This window comes from Schistocerca americana, chromosome 1, assembly GCF_021461395.2.
Source record: "Schistocerca americana isolate TAMUIC-IGC-003095 chromosome 1, iqSchAmer2.1, whole genome shotgun sequence".
NCBI classification, from domain to species: domain Eukaryota; kingdom Metazoa; phylum Arthropoda; class Insecta; order Orthoptera; family Acrididae; genus Schistocerca; species Schistocerca americana.
In genome coordinates, this window is record NC_060119.1 from 298612189 (window position 1) to 298623799 (window position 11611).

An 11611-nucleotide genomic window follows, 5' to 3' on the forward strand; every position below is an offset into this window, starting at 1 on the left:
GATAAAAATGGCTATATGGACATCTGTAGAAATCATGGATTGCCAATTACGGAATGGAGCCGTCTCCTCAATATTTGCCAGATATGGTCTACACAATTCTGATCTGAAGATCTTGTTGGCCTGTCTATCGGAAGATGTTTTGAGCTAGGTGAAATTTATCGATCACTTCATCTTAATACATATATTATCGTCAATGAAGGATTCTGTTGTACCTCTATGTAAGAAGTAGTGGTGACTCATATCTCTCTCTCTCTCTCTCTCTCTCTCTCTCTCTCTCTCCCCCTCTACGCATACATAATATTCCCCCAAACACTAACAGTGAAGTTAAGCTCCCCGTGCCTATCAGTCGCTATAACTCCCCAAATAAAGTTCACAAAACTAGTCTCGTTTCACAGCGTTGCTAAAGTTGTAATGGTTACTACGTCTGTTCTAGATGACTGTGGTAAGAGATTCATTGCGCAAGTCAAGACGAGATTCATCTGTGAAGCGCACATGCCTACTTTCATTCAAAGTTAGAGGTCTGAACGGATGCGAACATTCGTGAGTGGGAAAAACGCAATAATGGTTATTTTCTGAATAAAAGTTTAAGGACAATATCAGAATGACAGTTTTCGTCTAGCTAAGTTACTTGCGATAGGTAGCGTTACTCATAGTTTTAAGTCTGCATTTACATACGAGGTGCGACAATAAAGTAATGAGACTGATTTTCTTTGCAAGATGTGTCAACCCTGCAGGCTTGCGGAGGCACAATATCTTTGACCTTGGTCTATAAACAGCTTCTAGTTCAAGCGGCACATCGATGCAACTGCTCAGTCGTGAATTGTGCTGTAATAAGTTAACAAGTGTTTGTGTCTCTTGTCACGGAAATGGAACCGCATAATATTGCGCAACGGTATGCCATTTCTTTTTGCGTTAAATTGGGTGAAAACGAGACGACAACTTATGGTAAGCTTCAGAAGACTTTTGGAGAGGAGGTTATGTCAAGAGCTCAAGTTTTTCATTGGCATAAAATGTTTAGTGAAGGCAGAACGAATGCTGAAGATGAAGACCGCAGTGGACGACCATCAACCTCACAGACGGATGTCAACTTGGCCTGGGTGCGTGAACTCGTACGATCTGATCGAAGATTATCCATGGAAATGATTGCAGAAGAACTGAACATCAACTGAGAAACGGTCCGTCTAATAATAACTGAGGATCTTGGTATGAGAAATATTTGTGCAAAAATGGTCCCCAAAAATCTCACACCACAAGAGAAACACGGAAAAATGTGGCAGCCGATCTATTAGAGCAAACGGAAATCAATCCAGAATTGTTGAGCCGTGTTATCACTGGTGGTGAAAGTTGTTTTTTTCAGTACGATCCAGAGACAAAACGCCAAAGTCGGCAGTGGTGCTCAAAGGGATCACCCAGACAAAAAAAAAGCTCGAATGTCAAAGTCGAAAGTGAAATGCATGCTTTTGTGCTTCTTTGATACCAAGGGAATTGTCAATATAGATTGGGTGCCTCCTGGACAAACAATTAACCAATATTACTACAAAGAAATTTTAGAAACACTTCGTAAAAGAGTTCATGTCCGTGCCAACAATGCTGATAATTGGATTTTGCATCACGATAATGCACCTTCCCATACTGCTCTGTCAGTACAGCAATTTTTAACCTCAAAACAAATTTCAGTACTACCACAGCCACCTTATTCACCAGATATCGCTCCGTGCGACTGTTTTCTATTTCCGAGAGTCAAAACGGCGGTCAAGGGACACCATTTTCAAACAACACAAGATGTTCTAAAAGCTGTGACGAGGGTCTTGGAGGATATTACAGAAGATGAGTTCAAGAAATGTTACCATCAATGGCAGAAGCGCTGGAAAAAGTGTGTGCAATCAGAAGGGAACTACTCTGAAGGAGACAACACTGAACTTGACTAAAACGGTAAGCAACATTTTTTTCACATCAGTCTCATTACTTTATTGCAGCACCTCGTATATACACATACCTGCAGGCAGTCATACTGTGCTTGGCGGATGGTACCTTGTGGCAGTACTGGTCGTTCCCTTACCTGTTCCACTGGCAAATGGAGCGAGGGAAAGACAAAGGTCTATATGCCTCCGTACGAGCCCTGATTTCTCTCATCTTCGCGCTCCTTAAGCTAGATGTAGGGTGGTAGCAGAAAAATCATTCTACAGTCAGTCGAAAATACCGGTTCTCTAAACATTCTCACTAATGTTTCACGGAAAGAACGCCGTCGTCCCTCCATAGGTTCCCACTTGAGTGCGTGGAGGATTTCCGAAATGTAGCTGCACGCCTGTGAATTGCTTGGATGTTTTCCTTTAGTACGACCCTGTGAGGATCCCAGACACTCGAGCAGTACTCAAGAATTGTTAGCAAGAGTGTTCTACATGTGGTCTCCTTCACAGATGAGCTACATTCTCTTAGAATTCATCCACCAAAATTACACATTTGAGACATCAAGCAAATACGTTGCGTAGAATTAACAGTGCCTTGGAGAGGGAAGACCTATTTCTGATATCTGCAAGGGCTGAAGCTGGCGACACGCTCTTCTTCCTGGTTTTCCTATTTCCATCGTACCGGCAGCTGCCTTATGCCTGAATGTTCTATGTTTCTTTTGAAGACCTATCAGTTACGCAGCTACCAAAAGCTGTAAGAAAACGACATGAAGGCGTTAATATCCCAATCAATGGCTGATACCGATCGCAGCTCAGAGGCACTACAAATCGCTACTGACGTTCGCGAGCAGAGGCGTACGCAGCGTGCCACATGGGCCGAGGCTCAGGGATCAGCCAGGCAGGCAGACGGGCAGGCGGGGGTCAGGCAGCCAGCCGTGATTAAGTCTAGTACAATCTGTGCAGGAGCTAGTATCGACCACGCCGTTCTGCGTATTGAATTTCGACCCTGAATTTTACTTGGACTTTCTTGTTCTCGTTATTGTGTTCATTCAGTGTTCTGCTCTCGACGATCTTGATTTTGTTGATGGGTTACATGTTAGCATCAGGGACCAACAGAAAAGTGGCGAGGAGGTCTTACCCTGTTGTGCTTTGGCGAGACATTCGCACCCAGCGTCAGTGTCTCAAGTTTCAGCAACTTAGACAGTAGTACCTCCAACAACAACAGCAACAGTCTTCAGCTCAAGAGGTACAGTACCAGTGACAGCTGTCACTGCAACAGTAGCAATACCAGGGAAAACACGCCGTTCTTCTGCGTCTCTTACATTAACAGCAGCAACAATGTCATCAGAGGACACGGCTGCGCCTCTACCGTCGTTCACTTGTGTTGCCGAGGCTTCAAAGAGTTGCGACGTGTACATTCAACGTTTTGAACTAGACTGTCTTGCTTATAGCATTTCTGGAAAGCAGCAACTTTTCTCTCCTAGTAGTGTTTGTACTAAGTGTTTCAAAAGTTACGACCCCTCTCAAACACTAGTTGTTTGAACTATGTGCTCTGATAACCGAAACTGCGGTCTTACATTAAAAAAAAAAAAAGGCTCTAAGCACTATGGGACTTATCATCTGAGCTCATCAGTCCCCTATACTTAGAGCTACTTAAACCTAACTAACCTAAGGACATCACACACATCCATGCCCGAGGCAGGATTCGAACCTGCGACCGTAGCAGCAGCGCGGTTCCGGACTGAAGCGCCTGGAACCACTCGGCCACAGTTACCTGCACTGCGGTCTTCAGTCACACATTGTTGCTACTAAGCTCCATTTTAATCAGTGTCATAAACAACATGCACAAATAGTCTTCAGCAGAAGGGACTGACGACTTGGAGGGTCAGAGCTATATACGGTATTTTGTGCCTTGCCCCCGACAGGGAAAGTTTTGGCCACTTCCGATCCTAGTCTTAGTGAAGCGATGAAAACTGCTAAATCTTTCAGAGTTGCTTCTGAAGCTTAAAATGCTTTCACAAGTGATGTTCAGGGATCGAAGATAGCTTTTCGCTATCACAAGCAGCAGTCAACTGATGGAAATGGAAATGAACGTTTGGCGTCATTGGCCATGAGGCCCCTTACGGGGCAGGTTCGGCCGCCTTGGTGCAGGTCTTATTACATTCGACGTCACATTGGGCGACCTGCGCGCCGGATGGGTATAAAATGATGGTTCAAATGGTTCAAATGGCTCTGAGCACTATGGGACTTAACATCTGAGGTCAGCAGTCCTCTAGAAATTAGAACTACTTAAACCTAACAACCTAAGGACGGCACACACATCCATGCCCGAGGCAGGATTCGAACCTGCGACCGTAGCGGTCACGCGGTTCTAGACTGTAGCGTCTAGAACCGCTCGGCCACCCTGGCCGGCGTATAAAATGATGATGAAGTGATGAAGACAAGACAACACCCAGTCCCTGAGCGGAGAAAATGCCCGACCCAGCCGGGAATCGAACTCGGGCCCCTTAGGACGGAGTCCGTTACGCAGATTTTTTTTTTTAATCCCACTTTCGTTCGTTGTATCTGCTCGGGGCGGACGTCGCAAGACATCCGTTTCAGTTCGTCGTTGATCCATTAACTCATTTTTTTTTTAATTACAGACGGCAGCTAACCCTCTGACCGAACACGCTGAGTTACCGTGCCGGCTACCATTTAGCTATCGGGGATGATTATGACTCATCATCTTCTTTTTCTGCCTCGGTCTCATCCAAGTTTACAGCCCTCCGGATCGCTGTCATCTTGCGAGAGGTTTAAGTAATCAATCATTCTGCTCCCCCTCAGCATCGAGTGAAATTTTATATAATGTTAACCGGACGGTTCAGGAACGTCCTCCCTCTCGGCTTGTGACGCGCTTCACTCAAGTCGAAGAAACTCCAGTTCTGCCATGACTGCGGCGGCCGGCATTCCGGACCGTGCAGCGGACTGTTGCGCCTGCGGCAAGCACATCGGTCCACATCGTCACCACTGCACAGCAGGCGAATTGCTCGCCGCTGCGGAACCTTACATTGGAACTCACACTTAACAGCCGGTCCGTGAAATTACAGCCAGACACTGGCGCTGCCGTCTCATTAATTAGTGAGGACACCCGCTGGCCGCTCAGCTCTCCATCGCTGCGAAGGGCACAGAGCCAGGTTGTGCCTCACTGCCGCAAGGCCACCCTTCTCATTGGAGGACTGTCGCTGACAGTGCAAAAACGTCGAATGTGCACTAACCCTCTTTGTTGTGCACTCCTCTACTGCTGTTAACATTTTCAGCATACAGGCCTTTAACAGTTTCGGTGTCAAAGCAGTGGACCATGTCAATTTATCGTCTAAAACAGTTCTTTTTCCTGACCTTGATGCGCTGTGGGATTTGTAAAATGAGATATTTTTGAAACAACTCTTGGATGCGCACGTGATTTTACGCTCACATCGCCATGAAGCTTCCACCACTGCCAAATTATTGTAGAACTCGCCCAAAGCCACTTGTAGCTAGAGGGGATGTTCATGCACAACTCATACGACTTCAAGATCAAGGCGGCATTTCCCCAGTTTCAACCAGTCCATGAACGGATGCCTATGTTTTTCCTTAAAACTCCTAAGGAATCTTTGCACGTTTGTATTGATCTTATGCCCACAACAAATACCCAGTCAAATACTGATCTCTGTCCTGTACCTCACCTGGAAGATTTGTTAACTAAACTAGCGGCGGGTAGTATTTTTCAAAGACAGATCTAAGGAAAGTGTATCTAACCTTAAATGCGCCGTTCAGCTTATACAGGTACAATCTCTTACCGTTTGGGCTTGGTAGTAGGGCTGCCATTTTTCCAAAAGTATTAAGAAAAACTAATTCAGAGTCTCCCACATACTGTTAATTACTTGCATAATATCACAACTGGGTCGACACACGCAGATACAGCAACAACAGCGAATTCCTTTTCATAAGTTTCCAAGAAAACAACTCGCACTGTCAGTTGTAAAAGTGCAGTGTCTTAAACCCCCCCCCCCCCCCTCACCGCGCGTTATATATTCAGGGCACAATTTTAGTTTTAGTCAAAAGAACCTCATACCCACACGCGATTACGCCGACCCTGTCACTAATATGCCGACTCCTACTAAAATTCATTCCAGCGTAAAATCACTTACTACATTTAGTTCATTCCCCAAGTGACGCAAATCGCAGATCCCCTAAATCGGCTGGGCAGAAAGGGCGGCTAATCTGTGTGGTAGGTCGCCTGTCAACGGTATTTTCTGGCCCTTAACGACTGTCTCAACGCGGTGCCTTGTCTCATCCCTTATTCATGTCTTATTCACCGGACCGGCCATTGACAAAACGGACACTTCCCAACTTCAGACAGTTTCGTTCCGTAAGTTGTTGGATAGTTTGAACAGCCAATCATCTTCGCACCCAAAGCGTTGACTGCAGCACTGCTTCTCGGGTTCGCAAATTGAGAATTGGGCTTTCATCATTTACCAGGCCAAGATCCACTGAAGAGCCAAAGAAACTGGTACACTTGTCTAATATCCTGCAGGACCCCTGCGAGCACGCAGAAGTGCCGCAGCACGACGTGGTATGGATTCGACTAAAGTCTGAAGTAGTGCTGAAGGGAACTGACACCATGAATCCTGCAGGGCTGTCCATAAATCCGTAAAACTAAGAAGGTGTGGAGATCTCTTCTGAACAGCACGTTGGAAGGCATCCCAGATATGCTCAATAATGTTCATGTCTGGGGAATTTGGTGGCCACCGGAAGAACGTTGCTGGAGCCACTCTGTAGCAATTCTGGACGTGTGGGGTTTCGCATTGCCCTGCTGGAATTCCCCAAGTCCGTCGGAATGCACAATGGACATGAGTGGATGCAGGACAGGAACTTGCATACGTGTCACCTGACAGAGTCGTATCAAGACGTATCAGGAATCCCATATCACTCCAACTGCACACGCCCCATACCACTTCAGAGCCTCCACCAGTTTGAACAGTCCCTTTCTGACATGCAGATCCATGGATTCACGAGGTTGTCTCCATACCCACACACGTCCATCCGCTCAATACAATTTGGTAGGAGACTCATCTGACCCTGGAACATGTTTGCAGTTATCAACAGTCCAATGTCGGTGTTGACAGGCCCAGGCGAGGCGTAAAGCTTCATGTCGTGCTGTCATCAAGGGTACTCGAGTGGACCTTCGGCTCCGAAAGCCCATATCGACGTTTCGTTGAATAGTTCGCACGCTGACACTTGTTGATGGCCCAGCATTTAAATCTGCAGCAATTTGTGGAAAGGTTGCACTTTTGCCATGCTGAAGGGTTCTCTTCAGTCGTCGTTGGTTCCGTTCGTGCAGGCTCTTTTTCCGGCCGCAGCGATGTGGAAAAATTGGAAATTGGTGGTAAGTTCCTATGGGACCAAACTGCAGAGGTCATCCATCCCTAGGCTTACACACTACTTAAACTAACTTACACTAAATTACCCTAAGGACAACACACACACACACACACACACACACACACACACCGATGCCCGAGAGATGACTCGACCCGCCGACGGAGAGAGCCGCGCGAACCGTGGCAAAGCGCCCTAGACCGCCCGGCTACCCCACGCGGCGCAGTGTCGGAGATCTGATGTTTTACTGAATTCCTGATATTCACGGTACATTTGTGAAATGGTCTTACGGGAAATCCCCACGTCATCGCTACCTCGGAGATGCTGTGTCCCATCGCTCGTGCTTCGACCATAACACCACATTCAAACTCACTTAAATCTTGATAACCTGCCATTGTAGCGGGAGTGACCGATCTAACAACTACGCCAGACACTTATTGTGTTATGTAGGCGTTACCAACCACAGCGCCTATTCTGCCTTTTTACAAATATCTGCCTATACCAGTTTCTTCGGCGGTTCAATGTGTATATATGTGTACATTTATGCCACAGCAAACTCCACCTGCTAACTGACCATAAACCCTTAATTTTGTTTTTCGGGCATTTTTCTAATCTTCCAGAAAAGACGGCATTGTTTTAAGCGGGTGCCACTATGAAATCAACATTCGCTGCACCAAAAAAATGGCTCTGAGCACTATGGGACTTAACATCTGTGGGCATCAGTCCCCTAGAACTTAGAACTACTTAAACCTAACTAACCTTAGGACATCACACACATCCATGCCCGAGCCAGCATTCGAACCTGCGACCGTAGCAGTCACGCGCCTAGAACCGCTCGGCCACCGCGGCCGGCTCGCTGCACCACCCAATATGCCAACGCAGACGCCATGTTCTGGCTTCCTGTTGTCCCTATGCAGGATTCATCCGCCAGGAAGCAATTTTTCTTTTTCCCTGGGTCAACAGCATCCTTGACGAATTCCGACTGACGGCAAGTGAGGTAGCCACAGCGTCTTCCTAGTGACCTGGTCTTGCGCAAAATGTTATTTGTGTTACAGAAGAGGAGGCGAGAACATGTTTATAACATTGCCCTTCGCAGTTATTGCACGTTGGATGCCCGTTCAATGCCACCAAGGGCGTCTTAACGTTGGCACGAAAAGATCTGAACGCCTGGTCATCACTCCGCCCCCATACCCTCCAGCACCTTGATGAATCGCATTGGGGAATAACGCATCTGGAAACGTTGGCCCGGGATCATAACTATTGTCTCCACATTGACGCTAACATTGGACGCACCTGCTATTCCTGTCGTGGCTGCCCCCGTAATGAAGCGGCCTCTGCGCGACATTTCTCGCCATGGGCCAACGCTGGCCACCTGTGGTAGACGGTCCATGTTGATTTTGCTAGGCAGTTTCAAAAAGCTACGTGGTTTTTGGTGTTGACACCCACTCGATCTTCACTTATGTGGAGCGAATCTCGTGCTCAACCACCCCTCCTACCATCCGTGCCTTCTCGATGTATTCGCCATCATAGGAGTACCACGTATTCTGGGGTCAGACGGTGGGGCCACTATACAGTCCATAAAACAGAACTATTCGCATGACTTGATGTACTCAGGTACCTTCGCTTGTGTATATCTTGCACAAGAGGTAACGCAACACAAACTGGCGATGGCGGGAGCACCACATGCGACACACTTTTAGCCGTGCGTTTGTTCTATTCTTATTGTAACGATTTTGCTTACAGACCTTTTTGATTTACTATGATTTCGCATAATTACTGCATATTGTTTTACATATAGGCTCACTTTTATCTCTTTGGAACGCCGAGCTGCTTCTGTCTCGAATAAACAAATAACGATAATTTTATACACACTGCTCAAAAGAATTAGAGGAACATGACTTTCGAAATCTGCTGACGACTGGGTTTGTTCTAAATTTATACATTTATCTTTCACAATTTCCGCACGCAAATAACGATCGTTACATTCTCGTTTATTCACATAACAAGAATTGGAATGAAACTTCCTGGCAGATTAAAACTATTTGCCGGACGGAGACTCGAACTCGGGACCTTTGCCTTTTGCGGGCAAGTGCTCTACCAACTGAGCTACCCAAGCACGACTCACGCCCCGTCCTCACAGCTTCACTTCTGCAGTACCTCGTCTCCTACCTTCCAAACTTTACAGAAGCTCTCCTCCGAACCTGCAGAACTAGCACTCCAGAAAGAAAGGATGTTGCGGAGACATGGCTTAGCCACAGCCTGGGGGATGTTTCCAGAATGAGATTTTCACTCTGCAGCGGAGTGCGAACTGATATGAAACTTCTTGGCAGATTAAAACTGTGTGCCGGACCGAGACTCGAACTCGGGACCTTTGCCTTTCGCGGTCAAGCGCTCTACCAACTGAGCTACCCAAGCACGACTCACGCCCTGTCCTCACAGCATTACTTCTGTCAGTACCTCGTCTCCTACCTTCCACCTTTGCAGAATCCCCCTTCGAACCTGCAGAAATAGCAGTCCTGAAAGAAAGGATATTGCGGAGACATGGCTTAGCCACAGCCTGGGGGATGTTTCCAGAATGAGATTTTCAGCAGGTTCGCAGGAGAGCTTCTGTAAAGTTTGGAAGGGAGGAGACGAGGTACTGTCAGAAGTAAAGCTGTGAGGACGGGGCGTGAGTCGTGCTTGGGTAGCTCAGTTGGTAGAACACTTGCCCGCGAAAGGCAAAGGTCCCGAGTTCGAGTCTCGGTCCGGCACACAGTTTTAATCTGCCAGGAAGTTTCATATCAGCGCACACTCCGCTGCAGAGTGAAAATCTCATTCAAGAATTGAAATGTACGACAGGTGCCGAAAACAAAGTGGACATATTCTGGGCACTTTTCATTGGACTTTGACAGCTTCAATAACACGTATGTCCTGTCTGAGCATTTATCACCACCTAACTTCTACATGACAAACTCAGTATAAGTCCACATAGCTCACCTGTGGCATACCTTCCTATCTTCAACAAGAGCCCTGGAGAATTTTGGACAGTTTGTAGTGGAAACACGATCTCGAACAAGTCTGTCACGTATATCGCGCTCGATGTGGCCTTGGTCGGTACTCAGCGCTGGCCATCCCATCACTTCAGTGTCCAGGCTTTGCCTGGCATTCTTGGCGTCATAAACCACACGGGCCCCGGCATTATCATACACGAGAAGGGATTCAGGGCCACAAACGCATGGACAAGCCACCACACAGTTTACAAATATCTGCTCGTTATACTGCGTAGCGGTAAAGCTATCATGGACAATGACAAGATCTGTATAGCTGTCAGCACTGATGCCTCCCCACACCATTACAGAACCTTAGCCCAATCAGTCGACTTCCTGGATGCCACTTACCGCGATATGTCGACTTTGGGCCAGAGAAAATCTGGAATCGTCTCTGAATGACACGTTGCCGGCCGAAGTGGCCGTGCGGTTAAAGGCGCTGCAGTCTGGAACCGCAAGACCGCTACGGTCGCAGGTTCAAATCCTGCCTCGGGCATGGATGTTTGTGATGTCCTTAGGTTAGTTAGGTTTAACTAGTTCTAAGTTCTAGGGGACTAATGACCTCAGCAGTTGAGTCCCATAGTGCTCAGAGCCATTTGAACCATTTTGAATAACACGTATCGCCAGAGGCGAAGTTGCAGGTGACATGGGAAAGGCGGAACTCAAGGCGAGCTGCGAGAATGTTGTGTCAAGCGGGATAGCCGAACAGGGCATCTGGGTCGTAAGGTCCTTCCCCGTTACCTGTTCCTTACAGTCTGATCGGACACAAATACTCCATTTCCCTTCTGAGATCGTCTTGCAGTGCTCTGAGGGTAGCCATACAACGACGCAAAGCAGAGATGGCCAGATTATCGGTCTTCACGTGTGGTCGTAATGTACCGGCGACCTTGTCCAACTTGCATTGTGCATTGACCTGTCTCCCTGTAGCAAGTGTAACAGTATATGGCTGGAGATATATTGGTATCTGTAGCAACTTGACTAGAAGTCCATTCTTCTTGGATCAAATGAACTGCCCTTGCAACATGGGCTGCAGTAAAATGTCGCATAGCATGTGCTTGGTTGAATACATCACACACAAATGCCAACGGCCGTCTGTGTACTAGCTGGCCGATGTGGCCGAGCGGTTCTAGGCGCTTCAGTCTGGAACCGCGCGACCGCTACGGTCGCAGGTTCGAATCCGGCCTCTGGCATGGATGTGTGTGATGTCCTTAGGTTAGTTAGGCTTATGTAGTTCTAACAAGGGAACCTCCCCATCGCACCCCCCTCAGATTTAGTTATAAG